At 34.8% G+C, this 21,520-nt stretch overlaps 2 long non-coding RNA genes across 2 annotated transcripts in view; one reads left to right on the top strand and one right to left on the bottom strand.

Annotated features, from left to right (window-relative positions):
- Positions 1–6,775: 6,775 nt before the first annotated feature.
- The window catches only part of LOC127867193 (uncharacterized), a 56,817-nt gene continuing 42,072 nt past the window's right edge, over positions 6,776–21,520 (top strand). The window contains exon 1 of the long non-coding RNA XR_008043356.1: positions 6,776–6,894. This is a non-coding gene — a long non-coding RNA (uncharacterized LOC127867193). The remainder of the gene's footprint in view (positions 6,895–21,520) is intronic.
- On the bottom strand, positions 9,723–15,226 carry LOC127867196 (uncharacterized). The gene is made up of 5 exons (XR_008043359.1): positions 15,104–15,226; positions 12,767–12,946; positions 11,009–11,199; positions 10,065–10,825; positions 9,723–9,808 (listed from the first exon to the last, which is right to left on the bottom strand). It is a non-coding gene; the product is annotated as an uncharacterized LOC127867196 (long non-coding RNA).

Below are 21,520 nucleotides of genomic sequence, written 5' to 3'. Positions count from 1 at the left end.
TTTACTTTTCCATTATTATTTAATCACCCTATCATCCAATTTTTAAGATGAAATTACGGTGTTTACAAAACCAACCAAACCGAAAGTGAAACTGGATGCATTACGTTTCGCGATGTAAACATTAAATATTTGTTCAGTTTGAGGAAGCGAATCAATAATAGACGTTGGAATATGTATGCAATACAGACTATCATTGCCGATTGTAGTACTGGCTAAAAAATACCTTTTATGACAGGTCATGTATAGAACGTTAATCAAATAGTGACCATAAATCACTACAAATGTCTGCGTTGTTCATTAATATAATTAATGCACGTTTCTGATCTAATTGCCTGTATCTAGTTGTAATTAACATGATATTGATAAAATTAAAACGTTTTTTTCATAAATTAACGTGTTTTATTTTTATCATTTAGGGAATATATAATTGTATCATTATCATCATTAAATATTCTGAAAATGATCTAAATTATCATGATTACTTTAAAGTAGAATTTTTAAATTTTACTCATTGTTTTTAATGAATTTGCACATTTGCTTGATTCAAAATAAAATGTATTAATAAGGGTTTCAGTTGTTAGTTTTAACCCATTTTTAGTTCGATTAAATTTTAAGTACTAACTACGTACATGTATGTGAAATGCTCTTGAGTTCGTTTCCTGGGCCTAGAACCAGTACTTGGGTGTCTCTTGGAGATTTCTTAAGAATGCTCCCACACTGGGGATCAAACCAGTGACCTCCAGATCATTAGGTGGACACCACATCCATTACACATCAGCGACCTTTAATTAGTAAATTACTTTAGTATTGCAGCATTATATAATGTAATGTTGCTACATATTTTTGGAAAATGATTAATGTGCAGTACTAAATAAATCTAAATGCATACAATTTTAATTGTGTATATTGTGTGATTATTAGTTACAAATTCCCTTTTTACAGGTATACTGGATTATGAAAGACTGATAAACATAAAATTGACAACTCATCTCCCCAACGATACTTTGTGTGGCTCATTCTCGGAACAAACCCATAGTCAGTGAGAAAACTACAGTGTAAAAACCCCACTTGATTGTGACAATTATGGCTGACCAAGCAAATGTTATCATTTAAAATAAAGAAAACTTCCAGTTCAATATACATTTTATACCAATTATGACATTGACCAACACAGAAAATAATTATAAGGTTGATTTTCTCAAAATTGACTGATACAATTGGATACTGTTTTAAGCTTCACTCTACTTTGTCTGAAAATAAAAGTCCTAAATGATGTAATGGAAACATACATATTTAATTTTTAGTTTTACAAGGATATATATATATATATATATACATATATTATAATATCTTTTTATCGATGGTCAATCAATTTAAGTTTAACTAATATATACATACACATTTTATACATGTGTATGCTTTGATTTTTTTCTATTGAAGCCAAATTTATATCCTATTAGATAGATAGATAATATCACAGCAGTATTCCTAGTTTGTCTGCAAGTACTGCAGAAATCATTGATTATTATTTTACTGAGTCAGCCTTAATCTTTATATTATAATTTTTAAAACAGATTAAGATGTGCATTATACAATTGAGGATGCATCAAGATTTAAAAATGGTACATGTATAAATTAATAAAGAATCAATAACAATCAGAAACTGTGCATTTTTTTCAGTATTGTGTGAAAGGATTTGAAGTAATTATGTGTTTTTGAAATATGATTTATGTGAATTTGAATAAATATATAAAATTTAGTGATTTTCTCAGACAAAACTGTTAATTACATACTAAAGTATTCAGAATGTATTATTGTAATATTCATTCGAATTTTTTAGTACAAAAAGCACTTTTCCCTGGCATTTGTATTTATAGTAATTGCATATTTTATAATTCTGACAGCATTTATAAACTGTGTTCATGCAAGCATGAAACCGGTTTCATTTTTTGAGTATTTAAACAAGAGGGCCATGATGGCCCTGTATCGCTCCACTGCTGAAAAAGGCTGAAACAAATTTCTCTGCATGTGCAAATACTTAAATATAGGCCCTATTTAAGCACATGTACACTTTTGTGACCTTCTTGGCTGGGTTAAATTTAACCCCAGGGGCATAATTTGAGCAAATTTTGTAGAGGACTACTTTATCTCACTACATACAAAATGTGGTAGCCCTAGGTCCTAGAGTTAAGGACAAGAATATTTTTTTAAAGTTTTCACAAAATAAGCAAGATATAAGCGTATATAATGTTCAATTTTGTGACATGCGGGTCAGGATCAAATTTGACCCAAAGGGCATAATTTGAACAAACATGGTAGAGGACTATAAGATGTTACTGCATACCAAATTTGATAGCCATAGTCCAAATGGTTTTCGACAAGAAGATTTTTAAAAATTTCACAAAATAGGCGCTTTAAAAGCGTTTATTCAATTGTGTGACCCCCGGGGCAGGGTCAGAGTTGACCCCAGAGGCATTATTTGAACAAATTTGGTAGAGGACTATTAGATGTCACTACATACCAAATTTGGTAGCCCTAGGCCCAATGGTTATGGACAACAAGATTTTTAAAGTTTTCACAAAATAGGCCCCATATAAGTGTATGTTCAGTTTTGTGACCCCGGGCAGGGTCAAATTTGACCCAAGGGGCATAATTTGAACAAACTTGGTAGAGAACTATAACATGTCACTACATACCAAATTTGGTAGCCCTATGCCTTATGGTTAAGGACAAGAAGAGTTTTAAAATTTTCACAAAATAGGCACTATGTAAGCATATAATTGATTTTGTGGCCCCCGGGGCAGGGTCAAATTTTACCCCTGGGGCATAATTTGAACAAACTAAGTAGAGGACTATACAATGTCACTACATACCAAATTGTGTAGCCCTAGGCCTAATGGTTATGGACAAGATTTTTTTTTAAGTTATCACAAAATAGGCATTATATAAGCATATGTTCAATTTTGTGACCCCCGGGGCAGGGTCAAATTTGACCCAAGGGATTAAATTTGAACAAATTTGGTAGAGGACTATTAGATGTCACTATATACCAAATTTGATAGCCCTAGGCCGGATTGTTATGGACAAGAATTTTTTTGAAGTTTTCACAAAAAAGGCCTTATATAAGCATATGTTCAATTTTGTGACCCTCGGGGCAGGGTCAAACTTGACCCCAGGGGCATAATTTGAACAAACTTGGTAGAGGACTATAAGATGCCACTACATACCAAATTTGGTAGCCCTAGGCCCAATGGTTATGGACGAGAAGATTTGTAAAGTTTTCACAAAATATACCCTATATAAGCATATGTTCAATTTTGTGACCCCCGGGGCAGGGTCAAATTTACCCCAAAGGTATAATTTGAACAAATTTGGTAGAGGACTATTAGATGTCTCTTCATACCAAATTTGAAAGCCCTAGGCCCAATGGTTATGGACGGGAGATTTTGAAAGTTTTCACAAAATAGGCCTTATTTAAGCAAATTTTCAATTTTGTGACCCCCAGGGCAGAGTCAAATTTGACCCCAGGGGCATAATTTGAACAAATTTGAAAGAGGTTCACCCCAGGAACATTCCTAAGAAATTTCATCAGAATTGGACCAGTAGTTTAGGAGAAGATGTTTAAAGGAAAAGTTTATGCATGGATGCACGATGGACACAGGACCTTTGGCCAGTGGAGCTAAAAATCAAATTAAACATTTAGTTTTGATGTAAAATCAGTTTTTATATGCAAGTGTCTATTTCACTTATAAATTAAAACAGCATATTATTCATTATTGAAAAGATTATTCCAAGCTTGATGTCATATTTCAACTTTGCATAGTGTAGTTAATTGAACATTGTATTGAACTGTATGGGCAGCTATATTTTTTAATTTATGTATGTTGTATTATACAAAATGCATTATTTCTACCACAAGTAGACCATATAAGGCCTACTGCTACTAAATAGGCACTGGTATGAATTTGACACTGTTTTTGATGCTCATACAAAACTTTAATTATTACTACACTTTAGTATATTAAATATTTTCAAGTTTTTGTTCAACATTTTTTGCAAAAGAAAAGAGTGTCTTAATGCATTTGAAAATATACTTAAAACAAACTAAAAATGCATTTTAACATACCTTTTTCCTGGTAAAGTGTATTTGGGATGATAAAAGATACACTTGAAGAGTATTAATGCTGGAAAAATGCAGAAAAAAATACATTTGTTTCTGTTAGAAGTGTGTCTTGTCTGCATTTTTAAGTGTATTAAATGCACATCAAATGCAGATAAATACAATGCCAATACTGTTACATGTATTGTAATGGACATAAAATGCACTTGTTCTTGTAATTAAATGCTTTAGTGAATTGAAATAACCTTTTATAACGTTTTAACAATTAATAATACCTTTTTATATAAATTTTCTTTTGAAATGTGACACTTAAATGATTTTTGCACCACTAGTAAGAGGTATAATTTGTGCTCATAATGCTTTATCATTACACTATATAATATCATTTGTTGTATGAAAATTGCCCGTAAAATTCATGTGAAAGCTCAAGAGATCAATAGCAGCGTGCTATACCCTGCTCCTTTTTACATGACTTGATGGTATTTAGTCCCCAATTCTACATGGCTAAGGGAAAATTAATGTGCAGATTTTACAAATAAGTCTTAACTGGGATCCAATAGGCAGACTTTCATATTACTTGTATTTAATTTAAATCATGATCTGAATTGCTCTTTGGCAAATCTTTGTTGGTCACAGTATTCAACTGAATTTTGTTCACTTTGTAGTGATTATATTTTCTATATTTATCAGACAACATCTTTCTTCAAAAGTTTAACATGATTGCTTGGTTAATTTAGAAACAAGATCAATGCATCATAACATAAAATGAAAATATGTGTAATAGTAAAAATGGCAGCAAAAAAGCACTAGATTATCTGCCTTAAATCTGAGACAATATGTTGATGTATTGGAATTTCTCATAAATAATGTGTTCCATAGTTGTATAATTGTTTAGTCGCATGCATGAGTGGTGTCAATGTCACAATACCAATTAAAGCCTATAATTTACTAAAACAATTTGAAGTTTGATGTGTGTTTTTTTCAAGATCTGTTATGTATAATTATATATACATGTATATATATATTGTTGAAAAGTTAACATGCAATAAGTTTACTGTAATTAAGTGACAAATAGTTTTACTGATTTGGTTGGATGCATATATGCAGATATATCATGGTTTGTGCAGAGGACAGTAGCAAAAACAAGAGCTGTCTCCGTAGGATGACATATGCCCCCGATAAACGCTTTAATAAAAGTTATGAGCATTTTTCAAAACCTAAACGCCGACCCTTAGTTCAAGGTCAAAGGGGTCAAAATTTGTGTGTGTATGGGAAGGCCTTGTCCATATACACATGCATACCAAATATGAATGTTACATCTGAAGCGACATAGAAGTTATGAGCATTTTTTCGAAACCTAAATGCAAAGTGTGACGGATAGACAGACGGACAGTGCGATCACTATATGCCCTCCTTTGGGGGCATAAAAATGTGTTTCACATTGTTTTGGTAAATTAGTAATGTAGTTAAAAGAACAGAATCATCAATTATAAAGTTATTGATTATAAAGTGTTGCTGGCATATTTGATGCATTCATTTAGCTATAAGAAGGTCCCTGTTTTATCCCCACTGGCACCGAGTGAGGGTTCTCAAAATCTTTAAACAATATGAATAACTACATATAGGGTCAAGAGCCTTGTTGATATGGGGGCTAAACACCTGAAATCAAAGCGACCCAGGTTAAAGGCCGAGGCCAAATAAATAAACCAGAGGCCGCATGTGCCTGCTATACTCTGAACAAGTATTGTTTCTTCTCAGAAAACTGGCTTAAGTGTCTTACTAAGCTTTAGACTTTGAGTTTCAGTGCAATCAATCTAAAATAAATTGGTCAAATTAAATAATAATTTGTAAAAAATAAACATTCTGCACACATTCAATTATTTACTTTACCTGTGTGCATGAATCATTTCAGTCTTGATGGTTAGTGAACTATGTCAAAAGCACCATAGCTATGAAACACTTGTATTTTGAATAGTGCAATGTTCCACAGAAATGATGCTGATGATAATTCTACACGATGATGAATTATTAGATATATTTTTAAATTCCATTTCCACCAACAAATCGGTTATTCCACTACCAGTTCACATGCTTCATACACAGTTGAAAATAACACTATTTCACTCAACAACCGTGACACATGTACTCAATTTTTCAACTTTTCGCAATTAAACTTGTCTCCTACTGTTATTGTTGTTGTTGTACTTTTTAAAGTAGTTCGAAAGATGGCGACTATTAACCCAGAGATTGATTTATGAAATAAATCGTCTGCTGATCCAGAGTGACAATGTACATCATTCGGTACCCCTCGCAGATTATCATAATCGGACTTATCCGTTGTTTGACGGAAAGGGCCGAGAATGTGCGATTGACAAAAGACGTAACCACACATAAAACAGGTTACATACAACTATACTACAATTTTGATGTGAAATCCACCCTGTCACAGTTTTAGTAGTGAACACCTATTCATGCCCTAACTCTATCTCCAAACGATAAAACCCTAACAACAGTTTAAAGTGTAAAACTTTCCGTCGAGTCGACTATCATATTTTTTTTTACGAATTTATGTATGACGATTATTTATCATACTGTAACCTGTGACAGAGTCAGGCTGTGACGTCACGTACACTCAGGTCTTCAATAATAACCGCAGATTTTCCGAGCACAGTTTGACTGGCAATGAGAGACAATTGAAGTTACAGGCAGAAAAAAAACATTGGCAAGGAAACAGCTAAGTTTGTAAGAAAAGTGAAAAGGCGGATTATCTTTAAGTAAGTAACAACCGTTTTTCATTTATTAACAAGGGCTGTTTGTAAAACATGCATGCCCCCTACATGGGCTATAAGTTGTAGTAGCAGCCATGTGTGAATTCATACGTTTTTGTCAACTGACAACTGCTACTAAAAGTAGCAGATTAATCCCCCCAGTTTGAACTATACTGGGTGGAGAAAAGACTAGGGTATTAGGAGCAGAATGAAATCACCTGATATCAGGGGTTTTTTTTACTAAGAAAGTGACGCCGATATTCGGCGTTTTCCCCTACCAGAATTTTTTCCCTCAAAATACAATTTCCCCACCAAAAATATCATTTTTCACTAAATTATAATATTTTCTCTCAAAGAAATGTTTATTTTTCCTTTGGGCATTCGACAATTATCCAATTTGCACCATGTACAACGATCTCGCTCTCTCTCTCTCTCTCCAGACGAACCGAACACAAAAAATCTGGGAATCCCAGTTATTCTAAATATAGCTCTTAAATTACGTCATGTAAACTGGGCAACTAATCGTAATAATCATGTGACTATTTTACTGGATACCGGTCTTGCGCGAGAAGGGTGTTTCGTCAATTTATTACCGGAAACCAGTTGAATTTTCATCCGGGCTATGTGCAAGCCAAGATATAAACGTGAAAACAGAAAAAAAATGTCTCACAATTGGCGTTCTTACACAAACAAAATAAAACATTCGGACTCGGAAGATACTGAACGCATCGAGGCATTTTCTAAGAAAGAATCATCGAAAACCGTTATAACCCAGCAGGATTCTGAGGTAATCAAAATCGAACATTGTGAAAGTGAAAGTAGTCTACTTAGTAGACAATCGGCAGCTGCCGCTCCTTTCCCTTCCAATACTGGAGCAGATCAAGATCGTCAACCCATTCATCATGAAATTGAAATCACAAAATTGACATCGTCCCCTGGCCCCAGTACAGAAATATAGTTGAAAACATTTCCCATTATCAAGATCTACACCCATCTATTAAGAACTTTGACTTTAATACGTGTTAAATGTGTTTAAGAACAAAAAGGACAGAGACAAGCCTCTTTTAATGAGTTATAGACATTGAAATGAACAGTTTTTATTTTTTCCCCTAATTTGTCTCTTTCGCACTCTTTTTTCCCCTGTCACCCAGCGTCCAGCGTCTTCCCCTTTCTCTAAAAAAAACCCCTGGATATAAACATTGTGTTTTCTCCTTTATGTTTTGTTCATATATTGTTACTATGCAATACAAAATCGGTAATTAACCAGGTTTTCCGAAGGAAAAAACTGGTTATTAGATTGGCGAATGCGGGCGGGCGGAACAAGCTTGTCCGGGCCATAACTTTGTCGTTCATTGTGAGATTTTAAAATCATTTGGCACATTTGTTAACCATCATTAGACGGTGTGTTGCTCGAAAAAATTACGTCAATATCTCCAAGGTCAAGGTCACACTTTGAGTACAAAGGTAAACAAGGGACAAAACTGTAAAACCACATTTCATGTAAATCCAAGACCTGGCTATAGAAATGTGTTATTGTATGAAATTCTGCCTGTAATGCTAAAATAACTATTTATAGCACAATTTAACAATTTTCTATGCTGATGACTTTCTTTAATTTAAGACCATTTGGTCAAGCATATCAAGATAAAATATTCAAAGGTATCTTAACGAGTCCAGCTATATTTAAGAAAGAGCACTTACCGTTAGCAGTGTATCCATTATATATAATTATCCAGTTACATCACTGATCTTTATCACACAAACACTTTTTAATAGTAAGCACAAAATATCACTTTTTTCCAGTTACACAAATCACGTATTTTATTAAAATGTTTTTTACTTTCCACTCCTCATTCATTTATTCACACCAATGATTTCGGTTTGTATTTTTCCACTTGATCATTTTATGGTTTTAATGTTCTCAAGTTGGCTTCACTTCATGATCAATGTTTGGTAAGATGTGGATTTTTTTACAAGTGGTCATATAATTGTTCTTCTACAAATGAACTGCGTTTTGCCTTATCAGAATATTTCAGATTCTAACACAGTGTTTTTTTCAGTTATGCGGGAAAATGGTCGGGTCCCCTGAGGGGGGGGGAGGGGGGGTGGGGGTGGGGGGAATTCGCGCGTAAAAGAGGAAAAAAGGGAAATTTCTATGCTTAGCAAGTAACTGTACAAAATCAAGGAAAATCAAGTTTTAACACTATATTAAATTCACCATACTTAGATAAAAACATTATTACAACTCCTTTTTTCATCAACATGTTATGTTCATGTTAAAAGCACAACATTTCTTGGCTTTTCTGCAAATTTGTCGATTATTCTGGTGCCCTCCTCTTCACCGAGACTCTCTGTGTGCCGACATAGTCTTATCAGGGACTCAAGTGTAGCTTCCCCAAGCCTGTTTCTGTGTGGTGTGCAAAGCAGGTTGAGCAAACTAAACAGTATTTCAACACAGGCTGTTGACGAGGGAATCAGCTGATGAAGTTCAAAGATGGCAGGACACAAAGTTCTGTATATCTGGTCCTCAAACAGTCTGGTTGCTGCCTGTAAATTGAAACCAGTAGTTAATTTATAACAAGATATTTGAGAAAAAGAAAACCTTTGACTTCTTTAACTTACTTGTAATAATCACTTTGAACTTCATCAAGATATCTTCATAATTTTTATAACTCAGAATAAAAACTGTCTTTGGATTAGAATAAAGTAATAAAATACTGTGACAGAAATAATTGTTGGAAGTAGAATTTATTTTTATATCTCTGTATTAAACAAAAACTGGTTTCATTTAAATAATCAGCGGTCATGTAAATGATACAAAAACATTCACTGCAGCTACCATATTCGATTGTCTCCTGGGAAGTAATTACTGCTAATGCAGTGTTGTATGGATCTTGGAGAATATCTCAGCAAATACTTACTGGAATTTAAAAGTGGAAATAACAGATAAACAGGCAAACAAAACAAACTGAAAGTTAAGTAAAACTTCAAACTATAACAAAAACAACAGAACAAACTTGAAGCAGAACTTTTAAACTTGAACAAACATTTCAAATCAAAATTGTAACAATATGAACAAGAACAACTAGATTATATAACTTGCAATGAACTAGAAACTGTAAATGTTAAAACCAATAACAAGAACATTAAAACAATTTTCATGCTTATTTACATACTTTATTAAACTCAGCGGAGGTCGTAATAGTGGCCACTGTGTGCGCATGTCTGCTGCAGCATGTCTTGGTTCTGCCACAGTTCTGTGTCCATTGTAGACATCTACCTTAGGCTGACCATAATGCTCTGCTAGGTTGTTAATCTCAATCTGTGTGTATTTATTTAATTATGTGTAACTATTATCAACAATAAAAGTAAATAAATAACAGTATTTTTACAGCTCATTTAAGTAACAAACTAACAATTAGATTACACATTGATCAGGGTCCTGGCAGGGTAAACAACCTTTACACATTTACAATCACAACAGTTACCAGTAATGAAAGGTTTTCAGTTAAAACCATACAAAATGACAATGAATTCACATCTGCCATGTTTTCAGGAACATTGCCTCAAAAACTGGTGTACTGTGGAATGCATCAGTAATCTTGTTCATCAGGCTGTGTGTCAGAGGTACTACTATCTCTGTAATCATCTGCTCCGGTGTCAAAACTGCATGATACCTGTACATAGTCAATGAATAATATTATTACATTTTGAATATTGGTCAGTAAAACTAGAACAAAATAACAAGTTAAACATAGGCTCAATATAAATGTGCTTATGTTTTCGTTAAACTATTCCTTAGGCGTCTAGCTAAAGCAGTCCGATTGTCCATTTCTGTGAAGAACTCTTCCATTATATCAAGGTACAGACCACCATCTGGTTGAATGAGGCTTGTTTGAAAGTGTCAAATGAGGTAATAAGGCTCATCAATCAGGTCCTACAATATATAGAATATCATCACGTCAAATACCACAGCCTGAAATCACATAAGTTTACAAACAGTGACTGAGTTTTGTAACTGTGTCCATCAGTATCTGATAATATAATAGAGTAGACTTATAACTGTCAGTTTAACAACTGATCTAAAATATCACTACTGATTGCTTTTTCTTATTCTTACCTTGCATCAAGTTGTCACTCCTGAGAAGATAACATTTCCCTGCAGATAATCACTAAACCTTATAACAGGAGTTAGGATGTGACAAAGCATGAAAACAGCAAATATGGTGTTCTTGTCCAACAGCTGATCTCTAACCCCATAACCTCTGCATCATACATTTCTGCCAGACTTGCATCGATTGCATCAACAACCTAAAATTTTATATTTAAACAAGAGTTCCGCGGTCGGAGATGACCGCATTGAAGCCGGATTTTTGATTTAAATGACAGGAAAGTACCTTTCGTGTTTTTGTCAATGCAATACTTAAATTACTGAAATATTGTTCAAAGGTCAAAATGAAATGTAAGTACTTTTCAAGGCATGAGCAAACCTTGTGTTATAGTTTGAAGACTCTAGGTACAAGCATACCAAAGTTATAACATGGAATAAGAACTTTAACATTTTTACCTACCAAAGTTATAAGAACTTTAACATTTTTACATTCAAGGTCACAGTGACCTTGACCTTAGAATGAATGACCTTGAAATGACCAGTGGTCATCTAAGTGTGCTTGCAAACCTTCATGTCAAGTTTGAAGACTCTATGTCCAAGCATACCAAAGTTATAACAATTTTAACATTTTAATATTTAAGGTCACAGTGACCTTGACCTTCAAATGAATGACATTGAAATGACCAGTGGTCATCTTCTAGTACTGGCCAATCTTTATTTCAAGTTTGAAGACTCTAGGTACAAGCATACCAAAGTTATAACATGAAATAAGAACTTTAACATTTTTACATTCAAGGTCACAGTGACCTTGACCTTCAAATGAATGACCTTGAAATGTCCAGTGATTACTTACTAGTTCTGGCCAACCTTCATGTCAAGTTTCAAGACTCTAGGTCCAAGCATACCAAAGTTATAACAATTTAACATTTTTACATTCAAGGTCACAGTGACCTTGACCTTCAAATGAATGACCTTGAAATGTCCAGTGGTTACTTACTAGTTCTGGCCAACCTTCATGTCAAGTTTCAAGACTCTAGGTCCAAGCATACCAAAGTTATAACAACTTTAACATTTTTATATTGAAGGTCACAGTGACCTTCACCTTCAAATGAATGACCTTGAAATGACCAGTGGTCATCTGTTAATCCTGGCCAACCTTCATGTCAAGTTTGAAGACTCTAGGTCCAAGCATACCAAAGTTATACCATGAAATAAGAACTTTAACATTTTTACATTCAAGGTCACAGTGACCTTGACCTTCAAATGAATGACCTTGAAATGACCAGTGGTTACTAACTAGTTATGGCCAACCTTCATGTCAAGTTTCAAGACTCTAGGTCCAAGCATACCAAAGTTATAACAACTTTAACATTTTTTATATTGAAGGTCACAGTGACCTTGACCTTCAAATGAATGACCTTGAAATGACCAGTGGTCATCTGTTAATCCTGGCCAACCTTCATGTCAAGTTTGAAGACTCTAGGTCCAAGCATACCAAAGTTATACCATGAAATAAGAACTTTAACATTTTCGAGCACGCCGCCACCCCGCCCGCACGCCCGCCCCCCCGCCCGCCCGACAACATCAATCTATAAGCCGAGATTTTTTCGAAAAAAATCCGGCTAAAAATCAGTACCACTAGTCAGAGTATATGAAAATAATTTTCAATTTTAATAGCGTTTTACTAAGATTAAATCCAAGCTGTTTAAGTTGATGTTTTCAGGCTGAATAAAATAAATGACTACGAAACAATATATTAATAATTACAGCAAAATATCTGTCCACAAGCCTAATGGAGGCCCTTCCATGTGACAGCCATCTTGTGGCACTTGCACGAATCATCCTCAGTTTTGTCAGTCCATATGTTGCCTGTATCTCTTGAAGGGTTGCAAACTTTTTAGGGGAGTAATGGAACATCTTCCACACTGACAGCAGGAGACTGTCAACCTGAAATAAATAAGTGTGCTCATTTCAAGAGCCTTTATTCAAGCTCAAAGATTATGTTTGAATAAATCTTACCTGATCTGAGAGTGCCAACATGCAGCTAAAATATTTGTGCACCACTAAATTTTATTATACTCTGTGCAACTTTCACTAACTCACATTCGGAAAATCTAAAATTGATTTTTAGCTCATCTATTTTTTGAAAAAAAAAAAGAGCTATTGTCATCACCTTGGCGTCGGGGTCGGCGTCCGGTTAAGTTTTGCGTTTAGGTCCACTTTTCTCAGAAAGTATCAATGCTATTGCATTCAAACTTGGTACACTTACTTACTATCATGAGGGGACTGGGCAGGCAAAGTTAGATAACTCTGGCTTGCAATTTAACAGAATTATGTGCCCTTTTTATACTTAGAAAATTGAAAATTTTGGTTAAGTTTTGTGTTTAGGTCCATTTTATTCCTTTAGTATCAAAGCTTTTGCTTTCATACTTGCAACACTTACTAACTATCATAAGGGGACTGTGCAGGCAAAGTAATGTAACTCTGACTGGCATTTTGACAGAATTATGTGCCCTTTTTATACTTAGAAAATTGAAAATTTGGTTAAGTTTTGTGTTTAGGTCCACTTTATTCCTACAGTATCAAAGCTATTGCTTTCATACTTGCAACACTTATTAACTATCATTAGGGGACTGTGCAGGCAAAGTTATGTAACTCTGACTGGCATTTGGACGGAATTATTGGCCCTTTATACTTAGAAAATTAAAAATTTTGTTAAGTTTTGTGTTTTGGTCCACTTTACCCCTAAACTATTATAGATATTGCTTTCATACTTGGAACACTCGCAAACTTTCATAAGGGTACAGTAAAAGGACAAGTTGCATATCTGTGGTTGTCATTTTTACAGAATTATGGCCCTTTTTTGACTTAGTAACTTTGAATATATGGTTAAAATTTGTGTTTCGATCCACTTTACTTCTAAAGTATCAAGGCTATTGCTTTCAAACTTCAAATACTTTCATGCTATCATGAGGTTACTGTACCTGGCAAGTTGAATTTTACCTTGACCTTTGAATGACCTTGACTCTCAAGGTCAAATTATTAAATTTTGCTAAAAATGCCATAACTTCTTTATTTATGATTAGATTTGATTGATACTTTGACAAAACTACTCTTACCTGACATACCACAATAGACTCCACCCAAACCATCCCCCGTGCCCTCCCCCCTCCCCCCCCCCCCCCTCCCGAATCCCCCCCTAAATTTTTTGTTTGTTTTGTTTTTAAGATCATCTCACAAATGACCACCACCACCCTCACACTATACTATACCCCCCCCACCCCACATTTTTTTTTTTTGAAACGGTTAAAAAACACAAATATTTATTTTTATTATTTTATGTTTGAAATACCATCCAACCATCGCACCCAAGAATACCCCCCCCCCCCCCCGAATTTTTTTATTTTTTTTTAAAGATCATTTTACCAATGACCACCACACCCTCACACTATACTATACCCCCCCCCCCCGAATCCCCCCCCTAATTTTTTTTTAAGATCATCTCACAAATGACCACCACCCCCTCACACTATACTATACCCCCCCACCCCACCCCCCCCCCAATTTTTTTTTGAAACGGTTAAAAAATACAAATATTTATTTTTATTATTTTATGATTGAAATACCGTCCAACCATAGCACCCAAGAATACCCCCCCCCCCCCCCACCCGAATTCCCCCCCCCCCCTATTATTTTTTTTTAAGATCATCTCACAAATGACCACCACACCCTCACACTATACCCCCCCCCCCCACCCCAATTTTTTTTGTTTTTGAAACGGTTAAAAAACACAAATATTTATTTTTATTATTGTATGTTTGAAATACCGTCCAACCATCGCACCCAAGAATCTCCCCTCCCACCCCCCCTCCCGAATTTTTATTTTTTTTTTGCATTTTTTTTTCCGCATTTTTGGAAGATAATGTAAAAAATGTCCACGCCCCCACACTATACACCCCTCTTCACTCAACCCCTCCCTCCTTTGTAATTGAAAATGAGAGTCCCTTCACCTTTAAAAAGAAAATAGATGAGCGGTCTGCACCCGCAAGGCGGTGCTCTTGTTACCATTTGTTTTGTAATTGAAAAAGATGTTAGGAAACAAACCTGATCCACAATAGGATAGTCGTTGATAAGGTGCTTGATAGTAAGAGCCAGTTTATGGTTTCTGCAGTTCACGTAGAGCTGATGTGAAACAATGTGTCGAAACTGCCCCTGCAGACCTGCAAATAACTTACTTTTTTCATTACTATAAAACTGTCAGAGAAAAAAGAATGAAGTTAAGAACTAAACATTACAAACGATACAAATTGTTTATTATATTTGGTAAGTAAACTCGATGAAATCCTATCCACTCTGCTTCTTGAAAAGTTACATGGTGTCAACTTCATCATATAATATTAACAGAATGAGATTTACCTTTTGTTTTCAGCTGACATAACATTGCATCCATCAAATCCGACAAAGACTGCTTTTGTGATATCCACCCTTTTTCTTGTGAGAAAGGTCTGTATAACTGTTATAAGAGAATCTGCATCAGTCCGCTTTAATTCGATGATACCTAAGAACAGTTCCTTGATTTGTCCGCAGTCCTTGAATCTAACCAGAACTGCAACCTGTTCACGATGGGCTTCATCTGAAGATTTTTCTGCCAACAAGGCAAATGACTCTGCCTTTCCTACTTTGTCTAAATTGTCTTGTTCAACAACACAATATATGCATTCTAGTAATTCACTCACAGATTGCGAGGACAGGTAGGAGTGAAGAGGGCTACCCTGTGACTGCTCAGCCTCTTTACCAACATCTTGTATGTGTTGCATTAAGTCCTTAACTAAATCGAAAGCCCAGTGCTTTTTTACTGCAAAGAAGATTGTTCTTATTAGACAGGCAAAGTAAGACCTGTTTTCAGCAGCTAAGTTGTCATGTTGTCTTTACAGCATACTATAAATTCCTGTCCTAGTTTTAACCTGTTGAGGCAGCAAGATTTTTGTTTTTCATGGCTTCAATGCGTGTCTTTGAACTGGAGTGCCCCTCAAGTTTTCAAGTAGGGTGCTGCCCTAAGCTTGAAATTCCCACAACAAACGGATTGCATGTATTATTGTGTAGAAGGCCAGGGCAGAATAGCTCACATACCTTGCAACAGTATCCAGGTTAGGTAACATTATAGTACAACCATGTGTATCTCATTTCATATTTTCACTTAAAAACTTGCGTGCATCTGGCACTGGAACAATTACTTCATCGTCTGTGTCATCATTTGAGCATATTTCAGACTCACACACCATTTCACTGTCGCATTCAGCTTCTTTTGCCGACGACTTTTTCAGCACTTCCGGTACGCTAATTTTATCCACTTATTTTGACTAACTTTCTTGACCTGACTTCGAAGTTTCTGGCATTTCACTGCCGGCATTTGAAGAAGACTGACTTAGTCTTGCTTGTTTAAACAGAATATCAATTTTTTAAAGTTAAAACGGATTTTTTGTCGATTTTTTGGATAACTTTTGCTGTTGTGTGACATGGTGGACGGTTTGCGGTAGATGTCGTAAAGCGAAAGTCGTGATAGTGAACTACGTACGGTTTGCGGTAAAGGCTAAAAGAAAGTAAACACGCGGATGCGGCACTTCAGGCAAATTATAGTAAATTCGTAACGAAAGATGTATTTAAATGAGGTCTTGATTCAATTCAATTACACTTCAGAGAGGGTAATTTTACAAAAAATTTGGGGGAAAATATATACTCTAGAAATGGGTGAATGGGGCCGAATTATACCGAACATTTCATAAAAAAAAACACTGTTACCGGCACATTTGTAATAATTTGCTGACTGCACTTATGTAACACTTCTGACACTTGTTAATTGCAAGCTTGTCCATTTTTTATAGTCTCAATCTTTGATAGAGTTCAAATTTTTTGCAACAGTAAACCTACCTCTATATCTAAGTCCCTTGCAGTTTGGAGTGTTATAAGGCTTGATCAATTTCATTTTGTATCACAATTGAAAAACCATATATAATTGCCAACATCAGATGAAACAATTCCAGAGTTCTCATAACTCTTGTATTTTGAAATAATAGTCCATTTTGCATAGATTTTAAGAATGTGGTGGCCATTTGTGGGAAGTAATGTTAAAATTGCATGATGACTGATACTTTACAGTACGGAAAATGTGTTTTATCCTGGAATTGGACTTTTGTGTGGCAGTGACCTTTTACCTAGCCTCTAAGTCTAAGGTGTTATACAGGCCTCACCATATCGAAATGGTAGATATTTGATAATGATGGACAAAGCACACTCGCATTAACATAACTACTATGAGAGCTTTTACCTCAGCAAGTGGGCTGGACAAAAATGCAATTATTATGTGTTTCTATGCTGGCAGTTTTATTGTCCCCCGTTTATGTACACAAATCTTAAATTTGGAAACTGTGACAATATCACATAAAATTAAATCAGAAAACATTGTGAGATCGTCATTTTGTGAACAGGTAATTTTTAAGGTAGCCATCTGACTTTTATGCAAAGCTTTTATTTCAAAATCCTATAATGAATGTTAACATTTTAGCTTGGATACGTTTTTTGCACATACACTTCAAGCTATTTCCTCCTTAATACTGGTCAGGCTATATAACAGGAACTGTGGAAAGACATAGAGGATATTTGTTGGATTCGATGGAATATCGATTTTATTTCACGAGTGATCATATAAAATAATATTTTCACGAGTGGCACAGCCACGAGTGAAAATATGTATTTTTTATGAACACGAGTTAAATACAATCGATATTCCATGGAATCCAACAAATTTTCTTTTTATTTTATGCTTTTCACCGTTTATTTACATTGTAAAAGAGTTAAACTGGATAATTCCGCTGGATTTATGACGTCATTTCGTCGAAAAAATGACGTCATTTCAAAGTAAAACAGTGAAAAATATCGATATTTTTCACTGTAATTTTTCACTGTTTAAAACAGTGAAATATCACTTTTATTTCAATGATATTTCTCTATAAACCATCAGAAAGCATAAATAAGTATACTTTACTTTGGCAATTGTTTTCTGTTTCAAACTGACTATTTGATATAAAATTTCTTCAATTATACATTAAACGTCCATTACTTAGAAAAAAATACCACCATGTCTGACTAATGTTCAAATGAAACCAGTTTTGACTGAACAGAAGTCTGAAGAAACCAGATCTGACTGAACGGAAGTCTGAATGAAACCTGGACTGAAGTTCGAATGAAATCAAGAAGTATGACTGAAGTTTGAATGAAACCCCTTACCAGGTATTCAAATGGATTCAAATGTCTTCTTCTTTAAAAATTGCTGAAACAATCAAAACACTTTCAAGGTAATGATGCTTCATGGGGTCCACAGTGGAAAAAATAACTCTCCCTTCGATCTAATATAGAACTTAAAATGCCCAAACTGACACATTTGATTTTGAGAGGCAGTCTTCCATGGCTTCTCCACCTGAAATTGGACAATACAAATATCATGTAAATAATAATAAGATTTACAATTCTATGATTTGTTGAATTTGACATACTGACAGATAATGTTTCTGCTTTTTATTTGACAGCCTTTGGCTTCACATTGGGTAAAAAGCACTATAAACCAGGCTTTTGCATTGTGGAAAGTAGCACGATAAACAAAATAATTGGAGATTTTTTATTTTTTTTTACCTTAAATTGGGAATTTTTTTGACAGCAATTGGGAAATTTGTAGTTTATTCGTAATTGGGAAAGTGCCGTTTACCGGTACTTTATAAAAAAGGAAAAAAATTGCTGTAAGAGAGGTTCGGTATCAATTTGAAGTGAATTGGTGTAGAAATGAAGAAATTATAGTAAAAGACAATTTTGGTCGGGCGGGGTGCCTATGGGTTGGTAATGGTGCCATGCATAGCTCAGATTGACCGTATCTTATATCATAAGAGAGGTTCAGTATCAATTTGAAGTGAATCGGTGTAGAAATGAAGAAATTATAGTAAAAGGCAATTTTGGGTGGGCGTGGTCTATGTGGGCGGGGTGCCCTAGGGTTGGCAATGGGGCCATGCATGGCTAAGATTGACCGTATTGTCATAAGAGAGGTTCAGTATCAATTTGAAGTGAAGTGGTGTAAAAATGAAGAAATTTTAGTAAAAGGCAATTTTGGGTGGGCGTTGCCTATGTGGACGGGGCGCCCCAGAGTTGGTAATGGGGCCATGCATAGTTGAGATTGACCGTATTGTCATAACAGAGACTCAGTATCAAATTGAAGTAAATCAGTGCAACAATGAAGAAGTAAATGTAAAATAACATAAAAAAATGAGTGAAAATCTCTGCCCCAGCCCTGCCCCAACCCCCATAACTTTTGATCCAGGGGTCAGATCAAAATTCTGCCACTGTCACAGTCGCACATATGCTCATAGCTACCATGTATGTAAGTTTCAAGGTTCTAGTGCTAATAGTGTAGGAGGAGCAGGTGGTCAGGACTGACAGATGGACGGACAGACGCACATCACAACAATATCCCGACTTTTTCTCCGAAAAACGTGGGGATAAAAAACCTTAAGTAGACTATTGAGGTCACAGTTTTCATCCAATCTTGCCTGGTCATACTTTTAATGATATGAGAAGAAAATCTAACAAAGACTAGGTAAGTTGTTATTACTTCTTGAACATTACATTATCATCTGATGTGTTATAACACTATTACTGTGGAAGTTATGATTGTTCTAGAAAAGTGTCTACTCTACGGCTCCTCAGTAGGCTGGAAAACAAACTGTCTAAAAGTTTTTGTTTTCTTAAAGCCATACTTTCAAGTTTGAAAAAGGCAGGCTACCACTAGGCTGATGACCCTGATTACTTTTTAATGTAAAACTTACTATTGCGACTCATATTATTCACAGAAACCCATTCTTTTTAAGTTGGAAGTAAAGAAGTTGCTGGCGCAATAGATGAAGAATTACACTGGAAATTGCCAGTTTGATATATCTGTCTTATTTAACCTGATTTTATCAAGCAAGATGCTCGTGATTGCCAACAACTTATTAATTTGTTACTTGGCGAATAACTTGATTGTTTCCATTAACTATTCAGATGGCAATAGGGAATTTTTTGTCAATTTGAAAAGTGTTGTTTACTGTTTCTGTATAAATAAGAAAAAAAAGATTGTGAACAGCAACATAAATTTATCTGTTGACATTTTATTTATAAACTAAAAGCAAGTTAATACAAAACTAATGATTAATACAAGATTATAATTGTAAATGGAAAATTGAAAAATTATTGAAACATTCTTGAAGAGTTTCAACAAAGAAGGGACTTAAACATAGCTCTGTTATTCTTCGTCTGTTTAAAGATGGCTCACTATGATTACTACTGTCTAGGCATTTAATTGGGATTTTGTTGTGCATGCCCACTTAATTTCATTTTGCTATACAACAGTCGCATGCACTTTAAAGGGGCCTTTTCACGTTTTGGTAATTTGACGAAATTGAAAAAAGTTGTTTCATATTCGCAAATTTTCGTTTTAGTTATGATATTTGTGAGGAAAACGTAATACTGAACATTTACCATGCTCTTAAATAGCCTTTATTTGCATCTATTGAGGATTTAAAAACCTGAAAATTATAAAGTGTTGCAACGCAAAACAATTGAATAATTTGGAGAGTTCTGTTGTTGTTGCGATATTTTGTGAAACTACGAAGATCGCTTATATGAAGTTTAAAATAAATCTGTCATCGTATAAGAAAGGATGGCCGAGTGGTCTAATGCGCAGACTTTTTACTCCATGACTCCAGGGGTTAGTGGTTTGAGTCCTGCTGAGGGTTACCTTTTTTTCTTTTTTTTTAAATTTGTATTCTTGATTTTTTTATTGGGGCTTTTTAGATCCAATGTTGACATTTATTTTATCCATATAAAAGCATTTAATGACAAACTTCCAAACATCCCAAAATCTGTGAAAAGGCCCCTTTTAACAATCAATATAAAATATTAAGAATATAAGTTACAAGGTCATCTTCTTCTTACTAATGCAAGCGTTGCCTTTAACATAATCACTTAATTCGAAAACCGGTTACAAAACACCAATATCTAAAATAGTCCAGAAAAAACTAATGTCTGGAAAATACCCGACACACAGTATTGTTTGTTGGAATTGTAATTTAACATGCCACTCACTGCCTTAATTGTTGCTCTTTTATTAGCCTTTTTGTCCAGGTCTTCACAATGATGTGGGGTAGCCAAAAAGTCCTTCATCATCTCATCATGTTTTCTAAATTCCCTGTCTGTGCATTCACCGTGGCGGATGTATCTGCTACAAAGCTTAATAAAACAAAAATCTGCTCCAATATGGAATTAACTCAATGAAATAAATATAGCGCTTTGTGTTGGCCTTATAACTAAAAATATAAACTAAAATGAAAACCATACTTATCTGGTTTCTTTGTCACTGATTTTCAGCATTTATATTATTTTAATTTTTATGCCCCCGGATCGAAAGAACTGGGGTATATTGTTTTTGGCCTGTCTGTCATT

This window comes from Dreissena polymorpha, chromosome 2, assembly GCF_020536995.1.
Source record: "Dreissena polymorpha isolate Duluth1 chromosome 2, UMN_Dpol_1.0, whole genome shotgun sequence".
In the NCBI taxonomy this organism is placed as follows: Eukaryota; Metazoa; Mollusca; class Bivalvia; order Myida; family Dreissenidae; genus Dreissena; species Dreissena polymorpha.
The sequence above is the reverse complement of the archived record's forward strand: the minus strand, read 5'-3'. Positions and strand labels throughout refer to the sequence as shown.